Here is a 19535-nt window from a genome sequence, read left to right on the forward strand (position 1 = left end):
AAGATGAAAAAGCATCTGGGATCTCACTGAAAACATCTGATGAATAATAGAAAAAATAAGGATGTTCCAAACATATATTTATATTGTGTTTTTTTGAGCACTCTAAGTCTTTTTAAACTATGCCCTTAAATGTGTGGAGCCCTGAAAATTTGTATAGTATCACTTTATCTCTATTCAGTATTAATAGAACATATATACATGCCATGAGAAATGCTGAATTACAAGACAGAAGTTGATTAAAACTGCTGGAAGAAATATTAACAACCACCTATATGCTTTTGTAGTTAAAAGCAAGGAACACTTAAGTAATCTCTGGTTGTAGGTGAAATAAAAGTGTTGGAAGTCAGCACTCACCCACCCTCCTAGAGAAGGAAAAATTTGGGGGGGATATTAAAAAGGACATAATATTATATTTCCCCAAAGGAATAATGAAAAATCTTAAGCAAAGACTGCCCCAAGTCTCCATGCCCCAAGCAGAAACCAGGTCTGTAGAAATGCAGATCTGATAATCCTTTCAGAAAGACTGGAGCCAGGAAGCTTAGAGCTGATGGGATTAGAAAGACAAAGATCCCTAGAACCAACACCCTTCACCCAAAAAATCCAACACAGGACATAGCCATCAGCCACAGCCCCAGGGAAGCAGGATATGACCTTTAGGACATAATAGGATTAACCGACCACCATCAGAATCCCAAAAAGGACACACTCAAAAGCTCAGGTCAAAGTTCATGCCAAAGGAACAGGAAACAACTCCAAACACAAAAGCCCAAGAAGGTATAAAAGCCCACCACTCCCAGCTACATGTGGTCAGCTTTTCCAGAGCCACATTTCTGTCTGGCTCTGTTCTTCAATAAACTACAACCTTCTTTCTAAAGCAGGCTTGGACTGGACCCTGATGATTTTTCTTTCAACAAAAACAAGCAAGAAATAGTTTTAAGACCAAGTTTAGGTCAGCTGTGCTCTAACTATATATAAATAGAGGAGTTTCACCAATTTTTGAAGAATTTGAAAACACAAAGGTAAAACAGCACTTCAGATTTTTTTTTAAAAAAATCAACAATAAAAGGAGTTTCCTTTCTCAAGCCTTAAACTTTGGAAGTATAATTTAAAAAGGTAAAGGTAAAGGTTCCCCTGCACATGCATGCTAGTCGTTTCCCACTCTAGGGGGCAGTGCTTATCTCCATTTCAAAGCCGAAGAGCCAGCACTTGTCCGAGGACGTCTCCGTGGTCATGTGGCTGGCATGACTAGACGCCAAAGGCGCACGGAACGCTGTTACTTTCCCACCGTAGTGGTCCCTATTTTTCTACTTGCATTTTTACATGCTTTCGAACTGCTAGGTTGGCAGAAGCTGGGACGAGTAACAGGCGCTCACTCTGTTATGCAGCACTCGGGATTCGACTCGCCAAACTGCCGACCTTCTGATTGACAAGCTCAGCGTCCTAACCCACTGAGCCACCACGTCCCTTAAGTATAATTTATAAACACCTAATTGTTCTGCAAAACTAAGTGAACAACTTTAACCCTTTTGATAAAAGTGTTTCAAGTGTACAGATGGGATCAGTACTTTTTTCTGAACATCAACATTCATCTCTAGTCAATTCTACCATGTATATTTGTATAGATTATGATACAAGTTTAATATGCCCTTTTTGAATTCTATTGCTATTTATTCTTTCTGATTCTACGTAGAGTTAAGAAAACCTTACAGGTATTAGCAACAACTTTCTTTTCTCTCTCACTCACAAGCAAATAAACCATTAGTAATCTTTTCTTTCATCACCTTCACGCCCAATGAGATTCTCTACCTCTTCAGCACCTTTTTTACAGATCATTCCTTTTGCTGAATCACTTATGAATTAATGAGTCTTCAATAGTGCAAGCTCTGCCTAATCCTTTTTAGGATCACTAGCCACATTTCCTCTGGATTCAAATCAACAGTCCATCTTCCACTGCAGTAGTATAAGTCCATTGTAGCCATTGTAGCTACCTATCACCACCTTTATCTGTAAGTTTCTTTTTCTCAGACTACTTTTTGAGGGTATTTTAAAATTTTGTCAGTGTGGTATCTGAGGCTGATACCAGCCCATCTGCCACCCTTCTTTTCCTACCAGAACAATGTCCTTGGAGGATCTCAGAGAATATTTATTCGCAACTCTTGTATAAATTGCTTTGTAAAGTGACTACAAGCTGCTTTGATTGGATGTCTACATTGATACCTATGAAGAGTCAGCAAGAATCCATGGCTGAAGGCAAATTCATCATAGACAGAAAGTTGAGGGAGATCTTATATTCTGAGTTAAAAAAATCCACAAAAACTGTGAATATAATTATGAAATAAAGAAATGTATTTCTTGAGAAAACTACTGTAAAACCACCATCAAAGTGTAAAGTTGTTAAATTGATGGTCTTCCTATAATAATCTTATAATTCTGAAATCTTTACTAAGAAGGTTTAACTTTCCAGATATGTACATACACAAACACAAGACTCTTCATAGCAATAATAGCAAGTTTGCCTCCAGAAATCGTGGGCACTCCATCACTGGAGATTTTTAAGAAGAGACTAGACAGTCACTTGTCTGAGATGGTATAGGTTCTCCTGCTTGAGCAGGGGGATGGACTAGAAGACCTAGAACAGGGCTTTTCAACCAGTGGTACGCGTACCACCTGTGGTACATTGGCACATGGCAGGTGGTACGTGGCCCTGCCCAGACCAGGGTAGTGGGGGAGGGAACAAGTCAAAGCGGTGCAGCACAGAACTTGCCTTGAGAGAGTCTTCGGGAGCTGCAGGGCTGCTGGGGTGAGGCAAATGCCCTATGATCAGCACTTCCAGCACACCTGGAAGAGAAAGGAGGAGGAGGGGCTAGAGACAGGAAAGGCTATGAAAGGAGGCAGATTGGGCAGGAGAGGAAGAGAAAAAAAGATGCAGCCTTGGGAGGAGGAGGAAGAGTCAGTTGGAACTGCACTGAAGGTAAAAGAAGGAGGAGGATCTGCGAGAGAGGAGAGGACAAAAAAACAGGTCGGGTGTGCACACGGGTGGCAGCGACAAACAGGTAAGAAATGCATCTGGGGAAGCATTGTGGAATAAGAGTCCTTCCTTCCTTCTCTCCATCCCTCTCATTATCCTTCCTTCCTTCCTTCCTTCCTTCCTTCCTTCCTTCCTTCCTTCCTTCCTTCCTTCCTTCCTTCCTTCCTTCCCTCTTTGTCCCTTCCTTCCCTCCCTCCCTCCATGCCCAGGAAGGGACAAGGGGAGGGGGACAGGCTGCCAGCACGGCTGGTGGCTGTGCTGCCAGTGGCCATGGCTTGAAAGGCCACTGTAAATTGCTGGACAAGAGCCACACAGCAATAAGAGCAGAGTGGCAGGAAAATATTTGTAATGAGGGAGAGAGAAAAACAGGCATCCCCTGAAGAAGATCAGCAAATGGCCCTCGCCCTTTTCACCCACCTGTGGACTCCGGAGGAGGGGTACTGCAAGTAGCATGAGAGTCCATGTTACCTGCACTATACCACCCAGACCCCAGCCTGGTTTTGGCAGGCAGCGGTGCATTGTCCTCACCGCATGGAGCAGCCGGGCAAGGTGAACCAGTGACATGCTGAACCTGCCTGGGTGTGCGCAGAGGCTGAAGTGCATGCCATTGTCTGGGCAGTGTACCGCAGGTAAAGTGGACTTTCATGCCACTTGCAGTGTCCCCTCCCCCGGAGTCCACGGGTATGTGAAGAGGGTGAGGGCCATTTTCTGGTCTCCTTCAGGGGATGCCTGTTTTTCTCCCTCCCTCATTACAAATATCTTCCTGCCACTCTGCTCTAAACACTGTGCAGCTCTTGTCCAGCAATTTACAGTGGCCTTTCAAGCCACCAGCAGCACAGCCACCAGCCGTGCTGGCAGCCTGTCCCCCACCCCTTGTCCCTTCTTGGGCACAGAGGGAAGGAGGGGGGGAGGAAGGAAGGAAGGAAGGAAGGAAGGAAGGAAGGAAGGAAGGAAGGAAGGAAGGGATAATGGGATGGAGAGAGGGAGGGAAGAAAGACGCCCACACCTGCCCCACTCCTCCACCAAGACCCATGGATCCCCCTCACATCCCCAACTGCACCTCCCACAGGCACCTTGCAACCTGAGTGATGAGCTGACCACACACCCCTGGCCATTGATTTCACTTTCAAAAAGTTGCAAAAGATGATCACATGATCCTGGGACACTGTGACCATCATATGTTAGCTTACTGCTAAGCTTGTAAGCCGCCCTGAGTCTTCGGAGAAGGGTGGGATATAAACGGAATTAAAATAAAAATAAAATAAAAAATATGTATGAATCAGTTGCCAAGCATCCGAATGTAAATCACATGACCCTGCGGATGCTACAACAGTCATAAGTGTGAAAAATGGTCATAAGTCACTTTTTTCAGTGCCGTTGTAACTTCGAACAGTCACTAAGCGAATTGTTGTAAGTTGAAGTCTACCTGTACTTTATCATTTTTTTCCTTTTGTTTTGGTCATCAAGTTTTTAACACCTTGCTAGGCAACTGGTGGTACTCGGATATTGCCCTGTCCTAAAAGTGGTACAATGGGTGACCTAGAAGACTAAAAGACCTAGAAGACTGGGAGGTCTCTTCCTATTCTATTCTATTCTATTCTATTCTATTCTATTCTATTCTATTCTATTCTATTCTATTCTATTCTATTCTATTCTATTCTATTCTATTCTATTCTATTCTATTCATATATTTTTCTCCAATCCTTGTATACTGCAATAATAGTCAAACTCTATTTGGACTGAGGAACAAAGCAGAAGCTTGATGCTGTCCTTCAGATTTAATTCAGGACAAATTAGGGAAAGTGATTGAAACAGCTAATAGTAAATTTAGGCTGCTTCCAAGGCAGGGTTTGAGAGAAAGGCATCATGAGGATATGTTCTTTTAAAATATTTACAAGATATCACGGTAAGCAAAACATGAGGATGAGCCCATAAATACAGCAATTTTAAATTATTTCTCTGGAATGAAGTGAGAAGCCTGGTGACTTTCCATTGCTCCCAGAAAAGTTGGCAGCCAGTAGCTCACAGAGCAGCATGTAGTCTGCAGATTACAGATTGTTCTTTCTATTAACATAAAATATAATGTATACCTATTCCATTTAGGAGACAGAACTTTGCCTTGTCCTAGCACTTTTCTTTCTTCACTGGATCCAGAAAATATGACTGTATTGATTTTTGGAACAATTTAGTAAGCTTTCGTGGTTGATTTGCCCAACATTGTCCAACTGCCTTAAAGTATGAATAGAATTTAATTTTAGTGCACCTGCAGTCTTGGTAGATAAATGGACTGAATCTTGCTAAGTCAAGAGAAGGTGAGAAAGAGATTATTTGTCTTTCTATCCATTTGCCAAACCTTTCCCAATAAATAAGAATATACCTTCAATAAATAAATAGGACTAGAAATGTGCAGTTTAAAGCCCTGCAGATTACCAAATTCCTCAAATTCATCCTCTATTTGACTCCATTTGTTCCCATGGAGGGAGTTTATTAATTTTTCAGTGGATATGCTAATTTCCTACTAGTTCACTTTATTTGGCTTAAGCCTTCCTGAGTATAAGGCTAATACAAAAATGTGAGTATATATCTTCAACAAATGATAAGCAGCAAATCTGTGTCCCAAAACAAGGAAGGAACATAAATGACTCTTAGTGAACACATTTATGAATGCTGAATTTTGTGACCAAGATGGCATCATCTGTTGTTCAAAAGGGAAATATCAGAAGACTTTTGAGAAGATCATAAGATGCAGAACTACAATATTTTGAAATAAACCCCGGGTAGTCTTTTCTTCAAGTCAATAATAACTGGAAAGTTAACAAAACACAAAATTCTGTATATCTACCTGATGATATTGGTATTATTAGGGCAAAATCAGTATAGGTTTCCAGGGGAACCCCCCCCCCCAGAAGCTGAGACTGAATTTCCTGGAAAAAAATTGTTATACATATTACTTGTAAATCTTAATTTGCTCTAGCTTAACCAGAGTAGCAGAGTGAGTGCCTGTTACTTGTCCCAGCTTCTGCCAACCAGCAGTTCGAAAGCACATAAAAATGCAAGTAGAAAAATAGGAACCACTACGGTGGGAAGGTAACAGCGCTCTGTGCACCTTTGGCGTCTAGTCATGCTGGCCACATGACCACAGAGACGTCCTCGGACAAGCGCTGGCTCTTCGGCTTTGAAACAGAGATGAGCACCGGCCCCTAGAATCGGAAATGACTAGCATGCATGTGTGGGGGAACCTTTACCTTTTTTTAACCAGAGAAAAATTAGGAAGCCAAAGATTTATATAGTCTTAAGAGAAATCAGAGCTGCCTTTCACTTTCCCTACTAATATCAACAATCCTTGTGCCAAGTTATTTTGGAGCACGTCACCATACAACTCAGCTAAAAGCTTTGTAAGCTTTGTAAGCTGCCTTTTACGTTAAATTTTCCCAAGGTGGTATGTAGCAAAATTAAAACCATTTTAAAAGTCAAACAAAATAAAAGAATAGTACAAATAACAATAAAATCACATGAATATTTAAAACCAAGGTAACATGCAAGTGCATAAAATACTGTCTCAGTTAAAAGGTAAAGTTATTGTTATTCTTGAAGGACTATAACAATGGAGTGTAATAGATGTCCTTTGAACAAAAAGTAGATATATACAGAACATGAGATAGCCACATTGCTTAACATACAATAGCTCAAGAAAAATGAGTATACCAGGTAGCCACCTGTTAACTGTAGCATTTTAAAAATAATATTAGTAATAATAATACAAGAAGAAGTTGTGTTTAATATGAGCTTAGAGCAGCACAAAATTTGAAGTTTGTTATCTTTACTCCAGCAGCCCCACAAAGGGTTTTCTCCAACCCTTCATGCATGGAGGGAAAATCCTTTGGCAGGTTGCAGCTGCCTGAAGAAGGATTTCAGCTCCCTTCTGTCCCCTATGTTTTCAACATTTCCTGCTGGCTTCCCCATTTACTCTCTGGAGAAACTGGGAGAGAAGATTGCAAATATCAATCATATGATTGTGGGGCACTTGGCAACCATCATAAAGGCAAACAGGTTGCCAAGAACTTAAATCAGGACCGCATGATTGTAAGGGTATGTGTATACAACATTTTGCAACAGTTGGAAGTGCTTTACAGATCATAAAAGCACTATTTCTGAAGCCATTATTAATTCAAATATTCATTAAGTGAATAGTCATTAAGCAATAACTACTTCTATACTATTTATTTCCATATCCACAGAAAATTGCACAGAATTAATATGATATGTAATAGACAGGACTTTCTAAACAAATTTTAAAATAACATAAACATAAAAGATAAATACACAAGCTTATTATAATGCTGAATAAGGTGACATCTTGCCCACACATATTACAATTATTGTAGCTCATAGCACAGGAGAAGACACTATAGGATTCCAATCAGCAGAGGAAAATGCTGTGTGGGAAAATCAGTAGCATGCTATTACAACAACTCTGTTCTATTTATAGAAAGCCTTTCAAAGCAATCTCTGCTACTGCCTATATCAAGTAGCACAATTACATCTGCAGGACAAGCATTTTGTAGCATCTATGTCACTTGGCAGTGAATCTTGGCTCTAAGCCAGGAAGACAAAAGTGTGATAGGATGACAAAGATTGAGGGCTGAATAGAACTGTGCAAAGGTGCCAAATGGAGCAACCCAGAATAAATACTAATTATATTTATAATGTGCTTGGAGTTGTGATGACAGAACTGTCAAACATTTCATGGCAACATTATATGATTAGACCTGTATTATCATCAAGCTGAATGCAGCCCATCGACTATATTTTCTGGCTATAAAAAACCTAGTAACCCATTTGTTTTGGTTTTTTTAGCAAAACTGGAAGGTGAACCAGTATTTGGGGGCCAACTTTCCCAATGAGTGTCCTTCAGTTTGCAAGCCTGCTACATATTTCACCATGGCTAGGTCTGATCTTAGCCGGAATATGCAGATAAGAAGGCAAGACTTGTGCACATTTCCTGGCTCCATCCAATCCTACTAATAATAAAATTTGTAGTTGGTTTTATAACTATATGCCAGCTCAATCATAATCATGATTTCCAGACTATTATAGTTTGCAGGCCACTACAGCTAGGTGGTCACTCTGACCTAAAATCAGAGAGAGGACATAAGTGTATAATATAATATATGAACCCACCAATGATCTATATTTTTACTGCATCTTACCTGAACAATTCAAATACATTCGCAAATGGCAGATTGGTAAGGACAATGCAATAACAAATGGGGTCCACTGAGGCTGCTTAGTACAAGAATGTTTTACACTCCAGAAATATGTACATAGGCACATTCATTCATAGTACAAATGTTCACTTTAATATGCTTACTTTCAATCTTTTCTTTTAAAAACGATTATGGTCATGGGATGATCGTTTATAGCCTTTAAACATCTCTTTTATATAAAAATCACTCTGTTTTATAAAATCAGATCTAAGCTAAATGGCTGGTTCTTCATGGGACTTCTTTCGAAGAATTTCCAGATTGCACCTATCCAACAAGGACTGCATTGGGGACATAATGTATTTTTGGACACAACTCAAAATACTGCTCATAGTCTTTAAAGCACTAAATATCTGAAAGCCAGCAATGTTTTTGGACTGCTTCCTCCCATTCTAGCCTACTTCTATTATCTTTGTTACCTGTTTCCAGTTTCCATAATTATTGTTTCTTTCAATTGTTACTAGCTATTCTGAGTGGCTGTAATTACTGGAAGTATAATTTATAAATAAATTATTTCAGCAGAAAAAATATAGAACATTTGTACCAGACAAAGTTTCTATGCTACTTTAAAATTAATGTGAAGGGAATTATTTTCCAGTCAACATGACATTTAGCCTTCTAGAACAGCAGAAAGGATTGGCAGATTGCTAGGATGAATGTAGAACGTCTCCTTTATGACTATTGTTTCCTATAGGAGCATTGTATCTTTCCAACTGTTCTTTATTGGATATATTGGGAACTCCCCCTAAAATGTTTGTATTGAGTGAGTGAGTGAGTGAGTGTTTATGTGCAACCACGTTATTGTGGACATTCAGCAACCAAACAGGTAGATTTTCACTGTGATAACTTGTCCCTACCCTGGACTTTCATGTCTTCTAATGGTGCACCCATAGCATCTGTAAACTGAATCTATCTGCCTTGCCACTGATCAGCCCAGAAATGTTATATTTTTCTGCCTGAAGGGGGTTGGACTAGAAGACCTCCAAGGTCCCTTCCAAACTCTGTTATTCTACTAACCCCTTCTTTTCTTTCCTTCCATGTGTACACTAAACTTCTCATTATTTACAATTAGCAATATGCAGCCTTATTACAAAGATCACACTCCTTTTCTCCCTTCTTAAACCTGAGTCAAAACACATGGTCACACATCTCCCCACCCCCCAGCTCCCCTCCCAAAGCTGGTAAAAATAAGAGATAATTACTATTCTCCAAGGAAATAATTTCATGAGCTGTGAGCATAATTGTTACTGTGCTGGCATTTCTGAGGAAGGTATAGGGAGCAGGTTTTAAGCAGGATAATTTTATTTACATGGAGAAATTGGGACTTGAAGTAGTTTGTGGCTGGAGAAACCTGGATAGAATGTCAAACCAATTAAAAATATTGACATAGTGAGTCTGGATACTTTGTAGATTAGCAGCAAAAAAAATATTTGTATCAAAAAAAACTACCGGTAAAGTCAGTCTTTTGGGCGCAAAAGCTCAGAAGAGAAAATAAATAAATATAGCATAATAAACATATTGCAACTGATTGTGATAAATTGTTTCCAAAAGATCTGGAAGAAGGCATATAATATGATTTTTATCACAATGGTCCATTTGGTTTTTAAGGAAAAAGTGATATATTTAGGCAAGCATGCAACCATTTTATCCCAGTGGAGTACAGAGAAAGATAAAAAGTTGCAATTTAAAAAAATAAGTAGATCTGTTCCAGAATTTGGTAAAGTTTACTTGAATATGAAGCTATCCATAAGTCTTATATTACACAATTGTAAGAATTTTTCATATGTAAACTTTTTTCTAATGTTCATCCATATAAACACCACTGAAAATTATGTAGAAATAGACAAATACCAAGTAGTTTGTATTTTTTTAGTGGGAAATAAGGCGTGGACTTCAAGGATCTCAAATTAAAGCACTGGAAATCCAGTGTATTCAAAAAGATTTTTTTAAATGTAACCAGATAAATATCATATTGAAAACAATAATAACTATCAATAGACGAATCTACTCATAGGATTGTTGTTCTTGGAAAATATTAGAGGAGAAAGTCTCTCCTTTTTATTTTAAAAGAAGGATAAAGATACATGCACACACAACAAACATACCTGCAGTCATAGATCTACAAACACATATGCATGCATTAAAGTAATTGGCTTCAAAACAACTGAATAATTTCACAGCTAGTTTAAATCCCCTCCTCACTGGCAATTGAAAGTTAAAACCTTATTATTATGTTTCAGACTAGTATATTGCCCTGAGTGTCTTGGGACCGAGTTAGTTAATACACTTAATAATCAAATAATTGAACCAATAAATCCTGAAAAACAGGCATTGCTGGTCCAAGGGATATAGCCATTAATGTCATAGTAATGGTATAACAATGGTATGGACAGACTAGCTAAAATCAAGATTTGAGAGCTGTGTATTTCACCAATGAAAGAGAATGTTATATTTCAAATAGTTCATGAGAAATACTTTTACATATTCTGCATAATGTATAACAGTATCTGCAGTATGAGATCAGAGTGTTTCTATGGCAACTGTTAGACATATAAAAACAGGTGAATAAAATATTAATTGTGAAAGTAGTCAGATTCCATACATTCCAAATTGTATGCTCAAATTTAAACAAATTCCCATATTTATAATTTTTTAAAATGGATAAATCACAATCACAAATCTATTTTATCCTGAAAATGTATTTTCTTTCAGAGTGATCGCTTAAGAGCAAATGCCACTAAGGTTCACCAACAGTAAAATATTTCCATAAGGTTACAATTTTCTCTGCTCTACTTCATTAGTTATAATAGATCTGGGGTAGGTTTAGTTTTTATATAGCTCTTGACTTCAATAAACAAATTTGCCATCCTTATCATTTTCTCACTCTCTGGACTTGGTAAGATATCAGTCTGTCTTTGGAAGTCTTCAGGTTAGCTTGTGTTACCAAATGAAACATGACAGAGAAAAAAATCTTCCTAATCATATTATAAAAATTGTAATCTTGACACTGTCATGGTCTAAGGGAATATGACATCAAATTTATTTCTAGAGTAGAAAGTTCTAATAAAATGGATTTTGTTCTTAAACTGTTGGTTCTTAGTTCAAAGAAATGAGAATATTGCTTGTTAGCCCACCAACCTCATGAATAAAAATACACACATTTCATTATGAAAAATATATATGGGGATCTACTCCTTCTTTAAAGGCATTAAATTATACTTGGCTCCTTCAAATTTGAACATTATAGAGAGCACTAAGCCTCACGTGTTGGGAATATAACAAATATTTATTGGAAATGCTTGATTCAGGTTGACTTGATCAACAGGGAAATAATTCATTAACTGAAACTTAGATGGGTATTCCTTGGGTTGGCAAGAGTAGCACATGATGATAGATAAAAGGTAAAGTAATGATGCAGAATAAATTATGCTGGTATCATAAGATGCTATATTTTTAACACTGGAATTTTCTTTTCTTTTTAATTGTGTTACAAACCTTTTTAGGACCTACTCTACACTTATCAAATGTTTCATACTTCAAAATGATAGGAACCCCAGTTCTCAGCATTTAAGTTTGGAAGTGGGCTGAAGAGGCTTATGGTTCATATCTAATTACAAATATAGACTTGAAACAATAGCTATAGTACTAATGGGATGAATGAAATGTTTATGCTTTGAAAATCTTCCAATCAATGGCTTTTAGAAAAATAGAGAACAGTATTGTTCATCTTGGCCAGGCTCTGAGGATACTTCAGGGGCTGTATCTTGAGATGGAGAAGTACAAGATGGAGATAAGGTATACCAAGTTGTGACATTCATTATCTTTATCACAAACAGTGAGATCAAAGCTCTGGACTGAGAAAAAACACCACTCCATCCCTGAGGAGAGCAACGGCTGATGCATTCCAATTCTGCATCAAGATATGATCACAGCAAAGGTGGGGAAGGGGAGACTTAATTGCTCTCCCTTCCTCATCCCTGCTATCTCCATGGTTAAACTCAAAGTATTTAATGTGGTCATAAATCTTCAACTGAAGGCTTCTGGTTTGCCAAGACAGCCACCATGGACATATGGAAGGCAAGCTCCGTCTTCTGCATTCAGTTTCACTTTGCTGGGGGACCCTGGAAAGGGTCAAAAGTCACCCTCTAGGGTTGACCAGCAAGGAGGGGATCTCCATTGGATCACAGGAGGGTGGTAGCTCTTCCACTTGATCCAGGACAGCCCTACAAACTGGCACACGAAAGACCATCCATAGCAATATGGCTCATCACTAGGCTGCAAACAGCCGAAGTCGCACTTACCACCAGGCTATTTTAAAGCAGCGCAGATGAGACTGGGTGACATCTACCTCTCTTAAATCCTAACTATTTCCTTTACCTGCATAAGCTGCCTTAAGTACTTTTCCCCCTGTGGAGAGGGAAGGGAGTTTTTACCCCTCCCTCTAGAAACAGTGGCAACTGACTATCCAGGGGAGTTTAAAACATTGAAAGAATAACTTGATCCTAACTGGAATTCTATTTTTAAAAGTTTGTGAACTAAAAGACTTTCTATGCTTATTGAAGATTGGGGTTTTACTTATAAGAAAGAAGCAAAACTGAAAAGATTATAAAAACTTTGGATTTAAAAGAAAGCTTTGAAGGATAGAGGCGACATCTTGTGGCTAAACCTGATACTACAATTTGTTGTTGTTTAAAAGAGACTTGGCCAGCAGCCCAGACAATAGATAAGACTTATGCAACCTTGAACATCAGCTGAGAGAAGCCCAGCTGTGTACCTTATTTAGTGACAAAAATCTGTTTTTTGCATTCTCTTATTGTAAAGCTTTTAACCTAATACATTTCTAAGAAAATATGGATGAAGATCAGGAACAGATTCTCTCTATGTTGAAAGCAATTCATCAAACTATTCTTACAGCTACTAATGAAATAAGAGGTTATATGAAAGAACAAGATGTCAGCCCAGATATACAAACTCAAAATTTGATTACGTCTGAAAATTCAACTACACAGAATATAACAGAAAAGGTGGAACAATCAAAGATTATGATGGAAGATTTAACTGATCAACAAATACAGTCAATGGAAAACCCAGAAAAGGGACTGACAATATGGAAAAAGGAAAAGACTTTCTACATAAATCAGAAAGAACCTGATGATCAAGAAGAAGAACAGATTGAAAAGAAGATAAACAATCCAGGACAACTACATCAAGATGGAAAAATAAAGAGATGATTTGTTAGTCCTCTCAAAAAAATGGTGATCAGATGGTTTTTTCCTACCTCAAACAATCTATATAACAATACAGGGAGATTTGTTTGATGACTCTAAACACAGACATGGAAGACATAGAATAAGACTGAAGAAAATTAGGGTTTTGACTTACTTGTGCAAATTAGAATATACTCAAATAGATAATATGTGCTTTGAAATATTAGACATTGTTATGAGATGAGATAAAGAAAACTTTATAGAAGTATAAATATTAATAGTTAAATTTGAACATTAATTTGCTCATAAAGGTTAAATGTAAAGGTAAGTAAGATATATATAAGCTAAACATCAATCAATGAACGTAATATTTTTTTTTACTTAGCAGTAATAATAAGAATTATTAGCTTAAATATGAGATAGTAGATATTAAGAGAAAAAGACATTAAATGTTGAAATAGGAGGAATTTTGGTTACTAAATTTAAGATATCTGGAAATTACCAGAAAATAAGAATATTATATTGCAGGGCTTTTTTTGTCATAGAACGCTCAGAACGGAGTTCCGGCACCTTTTTTGGATGGAACCTTGTAGGGTAGGCAAGGCGGGTTGTATGACTTGTGTGAATTCCGGCACCTTTTTCTTTTACAAAAAAAGCACTGTTATATTGTATTACTAATTAGTTGATGTAAGATGGTGAAAACTCAAATAGATAAGACATGTATTCTGAACATTAGATCTTGTGATAAATTGTGATAAAGGGAATTGGGATTATTTAAAACTTGGAAATTATAAGCATCAAACATTAAATATAAATATTAATGGGAAACCAAAAATTGGGAAAAAATAACCAGGCCATTGATTGTCTAAAAAGATTGAATATTAAAATAACTAGGATATATATAAACTAAAAATTATTGATAAATGCAAGAAAGTTTTTTTTATTTAATTGCTATAATAAGAAGTAGTAATTTAAAGACGAGACAGTAAATACTAAGGGGAAAAAAATATAGTAAAATGGCGGACGTGCAGGCGGTCGTGTTAGGCTGAGCTCTGTAAGTCTAAAGAGAGAGGCGTCCTAGGAGCCCCTCAGGGGTGTTTTATACCCTCTGGGTTGGGGTGAAGTGTCTCGGCAGCGATTTAAAAGCTTTTTGCTGCCTACTAACCTGGTCGGCGTTCCGCTGGGCTGCTGGCCTGCTACTAGCCGGGCTGGATACTCTCGGCGTTTCTCCGCTGCGTCAGTGGCCTCCGAGCTTCTTTCAGCGGCGTTTGGCGTTTTCAGCAGCCGGCGGCGGTGTTTTTCGGCGGCGACGGAGCTGGCGTCTTTGGATGGCTCCCGACTGTTGCTGGCTTCGACGGAGGCATTTGCGAGTTGTTTTGGGCCGTTCCTTGGACCGGCCTGGCTCTGCTCTTGACTTTGTCGGCGACGGCGCTTCGGCCCATTTTGATGGCGACGGCGATGCCGGCGGCAGCGGCATTGCTCCCGGGCCGTTCTGGGCTACTTTGTCATCGACTGTTGCGGTCTGGCCGGCTTTGCTTGGGCCGTTTGTCCTTCGGCCGCCTGGGCCTTTTCGGCCCGTTTTCCATCCGCGGCGGCGATGGCCTCTTCTAGATCGCTTGTGGCTTGGCGGCGCCCTGGTGGTAGCGGTGATGGCGGCGGTGGCGTCTGTAGCGGCGCTCCGGCAATGGCAGCAGCCCCGATGGCTCGGCGGGGGTGCTGGCCGACCTGCCTTCTCCTCTGTCTGTTCCGCATGCTCCAGATGGCCTGGCATCCCCATCGTTCCTGGTGGCCCCGAAAGCTCCTGGGTTAGCCGGTTAACCCCGGTGGAACCTAGTGGAGCCCAGTGGATCCTGGTTAGTCCGGAGGATCCTGGAAGATCTATGCTCTCCATCGCACCTGTTGGGATCTGGTTGGTGATGCTGGATTTTGAGGGGGCTCCGGGGAAATCAGTAGACGTGGGGGAATCAGACTTTATTGATCACACTCTGGAAGGCCCCAATGACTATAGAACTGAGGGCCCATGGAGTTGTGGTCAGGTACATCTTTCTGGAATGGCGGAGCAGTGGGGGACCTCGTCGTTAGCTGACCAGACTATGATGACTATGATGGCTTGCCTTTTACACATCATCCCCAAAGGACTCAGAGGATCCTGGGTATTAGCCACCGTGAGAGGGTGGCTTGAACTTACACCTGCTGCCCCTAGAGGTGAGAGCTCTAGGGGGCATGCTATATCCGGAGTGGTTGTTTCAGACCACCACCTCCCCCCCGGGCATTGGCTCTGCGGCCGTCGTGAGAGGACGGTGGTCGGCCTGCCCGGGGGGTTTACCCAGCTGAGTGGCAGCAGCTGGACGGAGGTCTGGGACACCTATTTATCCTCTGTTAGATCCTCCTTACTGACTGATCATCAACTATGGACTGCCTTCTATTTGGACCACTCCTTATGCCTTTCCTTAAATATTCTTGCACGGACTTGCTCGCCCTCAGGGGTGCTCCCCCTTCCTGGGTGCGACCCGCCTTTCTAGCCGCTTCCGATCTCGAGGAGGGGCCCATCTATTGGGACCCCGAGAGATGGCTGGGCACGGGTAGGGGCCTTCGACGGAAACCCAATAGGAGGCCCCTGGTTAGTTTTCTTTCTAAATTTTTTAGGGGGTTAGGGAGGGGGAGGGTACTCTTTTTGGTTGTTTGGACAAGGGGGGCAGTCCAACAACCTCTGTTCAGGCCAGTGCCAAGGTAGATCGCGGGGGGGAGGAGCGGGGGTCGGTTGCCTCCGGGGCTCCAGGGCTGGTCGTGGGAATACCTATTCCCACGACGTTAGGGAATGGCAGCAGGTGCAGGAGCAGAGGGCTGTATCATTCTCAGGGAAGGCCTCTCTGCTGCTTAAAAGCGGTGGGGCACTCCGACCCTCTGGCTCCGCCCCGAGGCTCTGGGAGTGAGGATGTGCAGCCTCCTGAGCTCCGGCTGGTGTACTTGAATGCCAGGTCTGTCGCTAATAAAGCTCCTCTCGTCCGTGACTTGGTCGAGGGTGAGCAGGCGGACCTGGCTTGCATCACGGAGACTTGGTTGGGCCCAGAGGGAGGGATTCCTCTGGTTGACCTCTGCCTACCAGGTTTACGGGTGCTACACCGGCCTCGGGCTCAGGGTAGGGGTGGGGGAGTGGCTGTTGTCATGAGGGAGACCTTGTGTCCGCGGGAGGCCACCGTTCCCCAGATAGTCGGGTGTGAGTCTCTCTTTTTGAGATGCGGCCCTGGTGCGCAGTTGGGCTTGCTGCTGGTGTACCTGTCGCCTAGTCACATAGCAGCAGCCCTGCCTGAGCTTCTCGATGTCCTCTCTGGGTTGGTGATGGAGTTTCCGAAACTTATAGTTTTGGGGGACTTCAATCTACCATCGCTGGGAGGATCATCTGAGTTGGCTCGGGAGTTCATGGCTTCCATGACGGCCATGGACCTGACGCAAGTAATTTCGGGACCGACTCATGAGGGAGGCCACACCCTTGACTTAGTTTTCTTATCTGGACGGTGGTTAGATGATCTTGGTGGGGGCTCCCCAATTGTTATGCCCCTGTCATGGACCGATCATCATCTCCTGCGGCTGGTCTTCCATTTTGCCACCCCCCGCCGTGGGTGTGTGGAACCAATTAAATGGTACCGCCCCAGATGCTTAATGGATCCCCAGAGGTTCCAGGCGGCGCTGGGGTCCCCACCTGCCTCCCTTGCTCACAGCTCGGCAGACGCCTTAGTGGAAGCCTGGGAAAGGGCAGCCACTGAGGCTCTTGACCAAGTTGTACCCCTGCGGCCCCTGACCCGGTGCAGATCCCGTCGAGCTCCATGGTTCTCCGCGGAGCTCCGGGAGATGAAGCGTCGGAGACGGGGCCTAGAGAGCGGTTGGAGATCCAGCCGATCCGAATCCGACCGATTGCGACTAAGAACCTATACTAGGTCTTATCTCGCTGCGATAAGGGAGGCGAGGTCTAACCACTTCGCCACCCTTATCGCGTCCGCAGATAATCGCCCGGCCGCCCTGTTTAGGGTGACTCGCTCCCTCCTGAATCAGGAGGTGAGGGAGGAACCCTTGCAGGGTCGTGCCGAGGAGTTTAACCAGCATCTGTCGGACAAAATCGCTCGGATTCGGACTGGTTTGGACTCTGACTGGGCAGAGTCTGTCGAGCAGGACGCGGGCGGTCTTGTCGATATCACCTGGGAGGAGTTTGATTCTGTGACTCCGGAGGAAGTGGACAGGATCATGGGGAGGCTGAGCACCACCACATGTTTATTGGACCCGTGCCCTTCCTGGCTGGTCTATGCAGCCCGGGAGAGGACACGCAGCTGGTTCCAGGCAGTTATATCGGCTTCTCTGAGTGAGGGTAGCTTCCCCGCTGTCTTGAAAGAGGCGGTGGTGAGGCCTCTCCTCAAGAAGCCTGCCTTGGACCCAGCTGTATTGAACAACTTTCGTCCTGTCTCCAACCTTCGCTTTCTTGCGAAGGTTGTTGAGAGTGTGGTGGCACATCAGCTCCCTCTGGTCCTGGATGAAGCAGATTATCTAGACCCGTACCAATCGGGTTTCAGGCCCGGGCACAGCACGGAGACGGCATTGGTCGCGCTGGTGAATGATCTCTGGAGGGCTCGGGACAGGGGGCATTCCTCTGTTCTGGTCCTATTAGACCTCTCAGCGGCTTTCGATACCATCGACCATGGTATCTTACTGCGGCGTCTCAGGGGATTGGGAGTGGGAGGCACGGTCTTACAGTGGTTCTCCTCCTATCTCCAGGGACGTTCGCAGTCGGTGTTGGCAGGAGGGCAGAGGTCGACCGCGAGGTCTCTCATTTGTGGAGTTCCTCAGGGGTCGGTCCTCTCGCCTCTCCTGTTCAACATCTATATGAAACCGCTGGGTGAGATCATTCGTGGCTTTGGAGTTGGGTATCATCAGTACGCTGATGATACCCAGCTTTTTCTTTTGACCCCAAACCACCTCAGTGATGCCCTCAACGTGATGTCCCGTTGCCTGGAGGCGGTTCGGGTCTGGATGGGGAGGAACAGACTTCAACTCAACCCCGACAAGACCGAGTGGCTTTGCATACCTTCATCCCGGGTTTATTCGGACATTCCACCTCTCGCTATGGGGGGTGAACTATTGCCCCCCGTAGATAGGGCTCGCAACTTGGGAGTCCTCCTAGATTCACGGCTCACCCTGGAAGACCACATAGGAGCTGTGACTAGGGGGGCTTTCGCCCAGGTTCGCCTGGTGCGCCAGTTGCGGCCCTATCTAAGCCGGGATGATCTATGCACGGTCACTCATGCGCTCGTGACCTCTCAACTAGACTACTGCAACGCTCTCTACATGGGGCTGCCCTTGAGGACCACCCGGAAGCTCCAACTGGTACAGAATGCAGCCGCGAGAGTTGTGTTGGGAGTCTCCCGATACTCCCACATTACACCTTTGCTCTGTGAGCTGCATTGGTTGCCAGTTGCCTTCCGGGTGAGATTCAAGGTACTAGTAATGGTGTTCAAAGCCCTACATGGCAGGGGTCCGGAGTACCTTAGGGAACACCTGCTGCCGGCATCGACTTCCCTCCGCCCTGTGTGTTCCCACAGAGAGGGCCTCCTCAGGGTGCCACCGGTCAGAGAATGTCGACTGGTGGCCCCCAGGGGGAGATCCTTCTCTGTGGGCACCCCGGAGCTATGGAATCAGCTACCGGTTGAGCTCCGGACGGCGCCCGACCTTCGCTCCTTTCGCCGCGAGCTAAAAACATACTTTTTTGAACAAGCTGGCCTGGCCTGATGAGGGGATTGGGGGGGGTTTGTTATTGTTATTTTATTGGGTTTTAAAGATGTATTTTAGTATATGGGCATTTATTTAATCTTGTTTTAACTTTTGTAATTTCTGTATTTTTATTCTTGCCCTGTTCACCGCCCTGAGTCCTTCGGGAGAAGGGCGGTATAGAAATATTATTAAATTAAATTAAATTAAATTAAAAGAGGGGAAACATTTAATGTAATAGTTTGAGATCTGTACTAAAGATATTTGTATGTTATTGAATTA

Source organism: Vipera berus, assembly GCF_964194415.1.
Source record: "Vipera berus genome assembly, chromosome: 6".
In the NCBI taxonomy this organism is placed as follows: domain Eukaryota; kingdom Metazoa; phylum Chordata; class Lepidosauria; order Squamata; family Viperidae; genus Vipera; species Vipera berus.